This window comes from Odocoileus virginianus, chromosome 30 (genome assembly GCF_023699985.2).
Source record: "Odocoileus virginianus isolate 20LAN1187 ecotype Illinois chromosome 30, Ovbor_1.2, whole genome shotgun sequence".
Classification (NCBI taxonomy): domain Eukaryota; kingdom Metazoa; phylum Chordata; class Mammalia; order Artiodactyla; family Cervidae; genus Odocoileus; species Odocoileus virginianus.
The window spans coordinates 19,488,117-19,499,152 of NC_069703.1; the positions used below are offsets into that span (position 1 = coordinate 19,488,117).

Genomic DNA, 11,036 nt, shown 5'->3' on the forward strand with positions numbered 1-11,036 from the left:
ACCACTAAGAGATAATCACCATTAATTTGTTATAACTTTCCAGATCTCCATATCTCTGTATGTATATTTCTACTTACAACTGTACAAATACATTCTATGCATAGTAGTTGGCAACTATTTTTTCCCACCTATCTCTGTGTCATTAACCTATTTCCATCTCACTAAATAGTGCACTTAATATTATTTTTCAAAAAAGAATGCTACTCCATGGTTAAGTATACCAACATTTTAAAACAAATCATTCTTATTTGTCATTTAGATCTCTCAATCTTATTTTTAAAAATTAAGATGCTACACCTCTTGATGCCCATCTGATCAATAACTCAGAGGTGTGTATGGTGAGCTGAAATAGGCTGAGTGTGCAACCATGAACTTGGGGGTGTGGGGAAAGACTTAATGTCTACTATGGCTCTGGGTACTGGGGTGGGGGGGGAGTAAGGAAAGTGAAGCCTTGTGAGAAATGCATATCCATCTTAAACTTATTGAAACAGAAATATTTAGAGTCTTATGAAGCATCACTTACCTACACAAAGATCTATGTCCCACTTGGAACTGACTTTTCAATATCAACTGACGATTACCATCTTGGATTGCAGTTCACTGGAAATGGAGCAGAGTTTCAAGAGAATCTTTTTCAGCCTTAGCAATTGGACAGAGAAATGATTTGTGTACTTATGACCCATCGATGATTGTAAGAAAAGTGATTACAATTATAAATAGGCATGTTAGTTCCTCATAGAATCATAGAAATCCTTTCTAAAGTTGATCTATATATTATATACAGTATCTATTAATTAGATTAAAGATATCCATTTCATCTCTCACTCGTTCCTTATGCTTATGAAACAAAAGCACCTTCATAGAATCATATTATATACCTAGCTAGGAAAATGTGTCACAATGACCAGTTCAGCTTAGAAATATGTAAAAAGTGAAGTCTGTTTACCTTCTCAGAACTTTTCCTTTCCTTTATCCCAAGATCTGTGAGTCACTATTTTGTGTCAAATGTATTTGAAGTGACAATTATTCCTCAGCAAGTCATGTTATTAGACAAACTTCCCTATCTATCTCCCTTATCTCTTTGTTTCTTGGAAGAATGCCTTGTAGAAGCACTTCATCTATTCCAGAATAATTCTTTATGCTTCTCAGGGATTGACTAAGCTTCTCTCAGGTGATTGTATAAATCCTACTACTTCATTTTCAAGAAAAGGGCTGCTGTTTATTTTCTTGGTTAGTTCATATTGGTAAACCCCATCAGTTTGGTTTTATAAAGAGAGACTCTGACAAGCAATTTTATTAAGCAAATTGATTTAATATAAGGATCCATGACGAAAAATGCCTAGCTTAAAATATTTTTAAAAAATTGTAGCTAGATAATATGCCATTTCACCAGGGAGTGTAAATACAGAATATCATAGTAATGTCTTCTGAATCCATTGAGAATATTAAAGCCATCAGTGAGAGAGCTTTAGATTTTCTGATGATATGAAATGTTTTCATTAAGAATATATTTTTTATAAATATGCCCACTCATCTGTTTACATCCACATCTCCCTTCCCCTACCCTCCAGTGAACAATCACTTTTTAACTAATGTTAAGCCTCAAGAGATATTTGTGTTTAAAATCCCTTTGAATTTAAAGTATGAACAGAGATTTTAAGTGGTTGTTAAAGTGGTGAAATCACCCTCACTCTTGCTCTAAGATTTAATGTTTTTATTGCCACCAATCAGTTCAGTTCAGTTCAGTCTCTCGGTCGTGTCCGACTCCGTGACCCCACGGACTGCAGCACGCCAGGCCTCCCTGTCCATCACCAACTATTGCCACCATGAACTAGCATAATGTTGGGGGAATTTTATTCTCTTTTTAAGTACCATCTTTATCCCATTTCTCCCCAGTTCTTAATGTTGAGGATAGTTTTTATTTTCATTTGGTTCAATTTATTCAATAGATGTATTTCGTAGTTGCTTTGCATTATGTTTGAACATTCTTTCGGATTGCCTTTCTTAGGGATTGGAATGAAAACTGACCTTTTCCAGTCCTGTGGCCACTGCTGACTTTTCCAAATTTGCCGGCATATTGAGTGCAGCACTTTCACAGCATCATCTTTTAGGTTTTGAAATAGCTCAACTGGAATTCCATCACATCCATTAGCTTTGTTCATAGTGATGCTTTCTAAGGCCCACTTGACTTCACATTCCAGGATGTCTGGCTCTAGGTGAGTGATCACACCATTGTGATTATCTGGGTCGGGAAGGTCTTTTTGTACAGTTCTTCTGTGTATTCTTGCCACCTCTCCTTAATATCTTCTGCTTCTGTTAGGTCCATACCATTTCTCTCCTTTATTGAACCCATCTTTGCCTGAAATTTTCCCTTGGTATCTCTAATTTTCTTGAAGAGATCTCTAATCTTTCCCATTCTGTTGTTTTCCTCTATTTCTTTGCATTGATCTCTGAGGATGGCTTTCTTATCTCTCCTTGCTATTCTTTGGAACTCTGCATTCAAATGGGAATATCTTTCCTTTTCTCCTTTGCTTTTCGCTTCTCTTCTTTTCACAGCTATTTGTAAGGCCTCCTCAGACAACCATTTTGCTTTTTTGCAATTCTTTTCCATGGGGATGGTCTTGATCCCTGTCTCCTGTACAATGTCATGAATCTCCATCCATAGTTCATCAGGCTCTCTGTCTATCAGATCTAATCCCTTAAATCTATTTCTCACTTCCACTGTATAGTCATAAGGGATTTGATTTAGGTCATACCTGAATGGTCTAGTGGTTTTCCCTACTTTCTTCAGTTTAAGTCTGAATTTGCCAATAAGGAGTTCATGATCTGAGCCACAGTCAGCTCCTGGTCTTGTTTTTGCTGACTGTATAGAGCTTCTCCATCTTTGACTGCAAAGAATATAATCAATCTGATTTCGGTGTTGACCATCTGATGATGTCCATGTGTAGAGTCTTCTCTTGTGTTGTTGGAAGAGGATGTTTGCTATGACCAGTGCCTTCTCTTGTCAAAACTCTATTAGCCTTTGCCCTGCTTCATTCTGTACTCGTAGGCCAAATTTGCCTGTTACTCCAGGTGTTTCTTGACTTCCTACTTTTGCATTCAAGTCTCTTATAATTAAAAGGACATCTTTTTTGGGTGTTAGTTCTAAAAGGGTGGCCCCACACAGCATGGCTTAGTTTCACTGAGTTAGACAAGGCTGTGGTCCTGTGATCAGATTGTCTAGTTTTCTGTGATTATGGTTTCAGTCTGTCTGCCCTCTGATGCCCTCTCGCAACACCTACCGTCTTACTTGGGTTTCTCATACCTTGGACCTGGGGTATCTCTTCACGGCTGCTCCAGCAATGCACAGCCACTGCTCCTTACCTTGGAGGAGGGGTATCTTCTCACATCCGCCCCTCCTGACCTTGAACATGGAGTAGCTCCTCTCAGCCCTCCTGTGCCAAGCTGGTTTTAGAAAAGGCAGAGGAACCAGAGATCAAATTGCCAGTATCTGCTGGATCATCATAAAAGCAAGAGAGTTCCAGAAAAACATCTATTTCTGCTTTATTGACTAAGCCAAAGCCTTTGACTGTGTGGATCACAATAAACTGTGGAAAATTCTGAAAGAGATGGGAATACCAGACCACCTGACCTGCCTCTTGAGAAATCTGTATGCAGGTCAGGAGACAACAGTTAGAATTGCACATGGAACAACAGACTGGTTCCAAATAGAAAAAGGAGTATGTCAAGGCTGTATATTGTAACCCTGCTTAATTAACTTATATGCAGAGTACATCATGAGAAAGGCTGGGCTGGAAGAAGCACAAGCTAGAATCAAGATTGCAGGGAGAAATATAAAAAACCTCAGATATGCAGATGACACCACCCTTATGGCAGAGAGTGAAGAGGAACTAAAAAGCCTCTTGATGAAAGTGAAAGAGGAGAGTGAAAAAGTTGGCTTAAAGCTTAACATTCAGAAAACTAAGACTATGGCATCTGGTCCCATCACTTTATGGGAAATAGATGCGGAGACAGTGGAAACAGTGTCAGACTTTATTTTTGGGGGCTCCAAAATCACTGCAGATGATAACTGCAGCCATGAAATTAAAAGATGCTTACTCGTTGGAAGGAAAGTTATGACCAACCTAGATAACATATTAAAAAGCAGAGACATTACTTTGCCAACAAAGGTCCATCTGGTCAAGGCTATGGTTTTTCCAGTGGTCATGTATGGATGTGAGATTTGGACTGTGAAGAAAGCTGAGCACCAAAAAATTCATGCTTTTGAACTGTGGTATTGGAGAAGACTCTTGAGAGTCCCTTGGACTGCAAGGAGATCCAACCAGTCCATCCTAAAGGAGATCAGTCCTGGGTGTTCATTGGAAGGACTAATGCTGAAGCTGAAACTCCAGCACTTTGGCCACCTGATGCAAAGAGCTGACTCATTTGAAAAGACCCTGATTCTGGGAGGGATTGCGGGCAGGAGAAGGGGACAACAGAGGACAAGATGGCTGGATGGCATCACCGACTCAATGGGCATGAGTTTGAGTAAACTCCAGGAGTTAGTGATGGGCAGGGAGGCCTGGCGTGCTGCGATTCATGGGGTCCAAAAGAGTCGGACATGATTGAGCGACTGAATTGAACTGCACTGAACTTGCATTATGTAGCATTTCAACAACAAACCTCTGTAGAAACCATTTCATCCTCCTGATGCTTCCAAGTGACAAGATGATAATAAAATTATCATAGGTGCCCATAGCATCTGTTAACAATACATTTCATTGATGTGTTTGGGCAAACCCACCCAGGAGTCCTCTAATTAGCGAGGATGACTAGTTAACAAGCAGACCAAGGAAGGGTAAATGGTTTTACATCCACATGCTTGCCTGAGGAAGTAACTGAAGGGTGGAGTATATATTTTGGTCAAGAGAATGTTTTAGTGATGTTTTCTTTTCCAAGTTGATTATAATTCAGCCATCCCAGAATCTAAATCTATTCAAGTTTGTAAGTACTGTTAACTTTGAAAGACTGATTTTTTTTTTTTTTTTTTTTTTGGCTTATATAGCTAATAAACAGTACTTGGGTCTTCTTTTCTGTTAAAAAAAAAAAAACAAAAAAAACAAGCTTTATGCCAAAAGAACTCCACTTGGGATAATCTATGTGTACTCAATATCAAGAATACAAAATTCATTTGTTTTAGGTAGTAAAATAATTTTTCATTCTGGGAAATTATTTTTCAAAATGCTTAATTTTCTAAACATATTGCCAAAAGATTCCAGGGATGGATATTGAGATATTGCTAATTACTGTTGTGTTTTCCTACTTAGGCTGAATGAAAATCAAATTAGTAGAAACTTATAGTGGTATTTGAGAGCTTAAAATCACTTGCTACAGTTCACAATTATTTTATTTTTGGCATTGCACTAGGAATACCTCTGACTCTTAACTGAAAATTTGCATGAAAGACCCATAGAATGTCCCAGTGGGTGTTGACTCACACCCCTTGGCTAATGATCACTTCACATCTACACTGATATTCATATAGCAGCAGGATGTGCAGGTGATTCATGTTCTGTAGAACAATTTGAAGAACTGTCAGGTGTATAACTGAAAAAGGAAAAAAAAAATCACTCATTTTAGATGACATCCATGAAAGCATTGCCAATCCTGATGTCATGGTTTTTGTCAAGAAGAAAAAGGGGACACTAATAGACTGCTTTGTTAAAAAATATATATTATGGCAATAATAGATATTCATCAATTCAATACATTTGAAATTAAAATCAAAAGTACAAGTTCCCATTTTTCTTTGATCAACCTCGTTTCCTAAAGGTAATTACTTTCAAGTTTGGCATATATATGTTTCTAGATATTTTGTATGACCTAAGAGAAAATTATACAGATTTAACAAAAGTGGGATTAAAAATGCATGCTTTTCTGTAATTTAGTTTTTTTAAAAAAGCATTTTAAGGGATATATTATAGAAGTATTTGTCATGACATAGAGTCTTACCTCATTTTTTAATGTCTGCATGGTCTTTCATTTTAATGAATGTTTTACAAGGTGTGTAACATTTCATCTTGACAGATATTTAAATAATGAACTGGTTAGTTTCTGTTTGCCTGCCTCACAGATTATTCTCTGCCCTTACCTGATTTTCTCCAGGTCCCAGGAGGTTGAACCTTCCTTCTGGCTATATGTAGCCCATGGAAAGCTTGGCAGATTTGGGGTGTATGAAGAAGCCATATATTTTTCCTACTCCCTTTCTCTCTGAGCTGTATTATATAGAAGAGACTGAGCTCTTCTGTAAAGATAGTTCCTGATGAATGGCCCCTCCACCATCCCTCCACTCCAGTTCTGGTGCCTTACTGCTTTCCTTTAGAGTTGATAATGGCTTCCCACTCTTGCTAGCCTCTTTGTGTCACCATTCCTAACTGTCTCCCCAAATTTACCAGGCTGGTAAATGTTAGTATTTGGCAGTTTCTAGGAACATGGGGACTCCCACAAGGACTGATTTCAAGATACCAACCTGAAATGACTGAATGTAATATTGGGAAGAATTATGGACTGTCAACTCTTGAGAGGTGTTGTGAGCCAGCTCCACGACAGCACCACCCTTATCCATCCTGGCAACTATGTAAGTTAGTCACTTTATTAACTTGATCTAAGTGAGTTGATTCTGTTTCCTGCCATAAATTTGACTGCCACTGATGATTTCCTTTTTTTTTTTTTCTTTTTAGCTATTAAAAACAACAGCACATTGGAACATAAAAATAATAATTACAAAGTCAAAAAAACTAACAGCATGGCAGCAAGCATCTTTTCATATATATTTTTCATAATGTATAAATATTATCTATATACAATGAAATAGAGTCATAAAAAAGAATGAAAATTTGTCATTTGCTACAACATGGATGAATATTCATTGAAAGGACTGACACTGAAGCTGAAGCTCCAATACTTTGGCCATCTGATGTGAAGAGCTGACTCATTAGAAAAAACCCTGATGTTGGGAAAAATTGAAGACAGGAGGAGAAGGTGAAGGCAGAGAACAAGATGATTGGATGGCATCATCAACTCAATGGACATGAGTTTGAGCAGGCTCTGGGAGGTGTTGAAGGACAGGGAAGCCTGGTGTTCTGCAGTACATGGGGCTGCAAAGAGTCAGACATGACTGAGCAACTCAACAACAACAACATGGGTGGACCCAAAAGGCATTGCACTTAGTGAAATAATTCAGAGAAAGATAAATGTTGTAGTTTTTCACTTCTATGTGATACTTAAGAAACAAAACAAATAACAAATATAACAAAACAGAAACATACTCACAGATAAAGAGAATTGGCTGGTGGTTGCCTTCCTGTCCCTTTGGTTCCTTTCAGTTTATTCTCTTACACAGTAGTCAGATTATAAATTAAAGATCTAGTCATGTCTCTCCCTTAAAACCCTTCTTTGTTTCCACGTGATTGTGGGGTAAAGATCTCAATTCTGAGTGTGATTTATGAATTCATGAATAACAAACACCTACCTACATCACCAACCTCAACTTTTCCCATTCTCCTCATCACTCACTATGCTTCACGCTATGCCCTTCTTTCTGTCCCCAGAAAGCTCCAGTTCGTTTTTATTTCTTTATTTTTGACTGTACTGCACAGTTCGTGGGATCTTGATTCCCTGACCAGGTATTGAACCATTCCCTCAGGAGTGAAAGCACAGAATCCTAAGCACTGGTATGCTGGAGAATTCCAAGTTCATTTCTAGCTCAGACCTGTGAACGCGTTCTGCCTGACACACTCTTCCCTTCCCTCTTTGCTATCATCAAGCTTCAGTTTAAATTCATTGTTTCACTGATACTCCCAATTAGAATATATTCCCCTATTATGTACTATAATTGTACTTTATTTTCTTTCCATTTTCACGACCCTTGTTGTCATTTAGTTGCCATTTCTCAGTCATGTCCAACTCTCTGAGACCTTATGAACTGTAGCCCACCAGGCTCCTCTGTCCATGGGATTCTCCAGGCCAGAATACTGAAGTGGGTTGCTATTTTCTCCTCCAGGGGATCTTCCCGACTCAGGGATGGAACCTGCATCTCCTGGGTCTCCTGCATTGCAGGCAGATTCTTTATCTATTTACATCTAAAGTCTAGCAGAGATATTGGATTGCTTCTATCTAAAGCATCAATTAAGGGGTGGGAGTGGTGAAAAGCATATTAACATAATTATTTTTAAAAAGGCCTACATATATTTAAAACTCTAATATATAGTTACATTAAAATGAACTTGTTTACTTAATGGGTACCAAATAAATGGAGGTGTAATTTTGTATATAGAAAAACATTCACTTCAACTTTTACTTTTCAATGTCTAGACCTAGTCTAGAAGCTTATAATAGAACCACTACAGTCCTTGCCCAAATATGGTGATACAGCACTTTAGGTTGAGGAAACTGGCTTGAATTTATAGCCTGAAATACAGACTGGATGTAACAAGATCCCAGTGAGTCAACATGTGTCATTATTCTAAAGGTTTGGATGAAAGCCAGTTGTTCATAGTTTGCCATTTCAAATGAGATTTCAAAACATGAGTAATTCTAGCCTCGTCATTAAATAACAACAGGAAAAAAAAAAAGCTAAAACAACAGTAAAAATTCCAGTTAAATATATAAAATATACATTCAGATGGCTTAAAATGCAATATCATCTACATCCACCTAGATTAGTTCTAATAGCGAAAATTCCATGTTATAAAATCTGACAGGACAGAATGTAAGGCAAAGTGTTGACTGTTAAAAGTAGGATATAGAGTCACAGAAACTTGTCAACATACTTAAAATTAGAATTTATATAGTTACCATTTATTTTTGGATTTTTTTTCTCGAACGCCAGGCCAATATTTATAGAACCCGGGCTGAGCTGAGTGGCAGCCAATAGCATGTGGCGTGTGGCTGCCTTAAATGGTGTTTCCAGGATGCTCTCCACACCAACCCTTCCCTCCTAACAGAAAGTCCACGGCCTGGAATTTTACCATTATATATCAGTATCTTTAAATTCCTTCAGGCTAGATTATCCCACCTACTATGAAAACCCAGACGTGGCCAGGAAAGGCAGTAACACATCAGTTTATTATCAATTGCTGCTAAATACTTGGAAATATACCAGAGGACCCATTCTCAATAATTCCTTCTTATCTACTCCAATTAAATTTTCTATTATTTAAAGAGTATTTTTTTCAACCTACTTAATATTGATCTCTGTAGAACGCAAGTCACTTCTAAAGTGACTTGCAGTTTGTAAAGCACTTGTGCATTCTATCTTTTGAGACAGAGCACAGAATATTTTGAATGAAGGAAAGGAAGGAGACATGCCTGGGATAAGTTGCCAAAAGTCAAGAACAGTGATATAAGGACCTTGTGTGGTGGTCAGCCAGGGGCAAGGAATGAGGAAGAGAAAACAAAATGGAACATACAGAGGCCTCGAAATGGCCTTTGTCCACACTGTGGTTTTCTTAAGAATTTTCTTTTTTTAACTGAAGCATTGTTGATTAAAAAAAAAAATTCTTAGGAAAAATAGCAGTGTGGACAAATGCTATTCATTTTTTTTCTTAACTGAAGTATAGTTGATTCTTGGTCTCCCCAGGTGGCTCAGCTAAAAAGAATCTGCCTACAATGCAGGAGACAAAGTCTGGATCCCTGGGTTGGGAAGATCCCCTGGGGAAGGAAATAGCAACCCACTCTAGGATTCTTGCCTGGGAAATCCCATGGACAGAGGAGTCTGGTGGGCTATAGGCCATGGGGTTGCAAAAAAGCTGGACATGACTCAAAGACTGAACAACAAAATAGTTGATTTACAATATTGTGTTAGTTTCTGGTGTACAGCAAAGTGATTCAGTTTTATATATATATATATACACACACACACATATATATAAAATAATATATATATGTTGTTTTTCATTATGGTTTATTGTAGGATATTGAATATAGCTCCTTGTGCTATACAGTAGGTCCTTGTTATTTATCTATTATATATATATACTAGTTTGTACCTGCTAATCTCAAATTCCTACTTTATCCCTCTCCTCCTTTCCTCTTTGGAACTATTAGTTTATGTTCTATGTCTGTGAGTTTGATCCTTTTCTAAGAATGATTTTGATGTTGGGTTTGCATATGTTTATTGGTTTGAGGGAAATAGAATTAAAGTGATTTTGAAGAGCTAGGGGAATAATCTATATTTAGATCTATCTTTCTCTATGATGCCACTGAAATCAATGGAAAAGTTTAAATTTAGTAACCAATCAAATTCTTGGATGATATTTTTAAAATATAAAACAAAATAAAATGCCTTTTTGCTGTTTTTCATTCTTGTATTGATAAAAGTTGTGACTTTTTCTTTCTGATTAAACCAAATATATGAGATGTGAGAACAAACCCCAACTTGCATCAAAAATGGTGTTTTCACTTTGAATTATTCTTGCAGAGAATAAAAAGTAATATATCTATATTTTGATCAAACAATACTTTTCCAAATTGAAACTGACAGCTTAACCCTCTCAAGTTTCTGCCTATAAACTTTTATATGGTATCTCTAAAGAAGACTTATGCAATGATGTCATGTGTGTGTCTGGCTAAATTATGCTTTGTTACATGCTTTGTTACAATGGACCTGTTAGACCTAATTGATATCTGGCATCATATTTCTTAATTTTTGTTGTTGTTTAGTTTCTAAGTCATGTCTGACTCTTTGCAACCCCATGGATTATAGCCCACCAGGCACCTCTGTCCATTGGATTTCCCAGGTAAGAACACTGGAGTGGTTGCTATTTTTTGTCCAGGGGATCTCCCTGACCCAGGGATCAAACCCCTGTCTCCTGCATTGACAGGCAGATTCTTTACCACTGAGCCACATGAGAAGGCAGTTCTGAATTTTTACTGAGCAATAGAATCATCTGGGATGCTCTTTTAAACATAGATTGCCAAGTATACCATGGAGTTTCCGGTGCAGTGGGTGTAGGGTGGGACTTGAAATTTTATATTTCTCATAAGTTCCCAGGAGC

General features: G+C 37.5%; 1 long non-coding RNA gene across 1 annotated transcript; it reads left to right on the forward strand.

The window, feature by feature from the left end:
- Positions 1-5,726: 5,726 nt before the first annotated feature.
- LOC139032181 (uncharacterized) lies at positions 5,727-10,341 on the forward strand. Its single transcript, XR_011484696.1, has 2 exons — positions 5,727-6,616; positions 6,720-10,341. It is a non-coding gene; the product is annotated as an uncharacterized lncRNA (long non-coding RNA).
- The last annotated feature ends 695 nt before the right edge of the window (positions 10,342-11,036 follow it).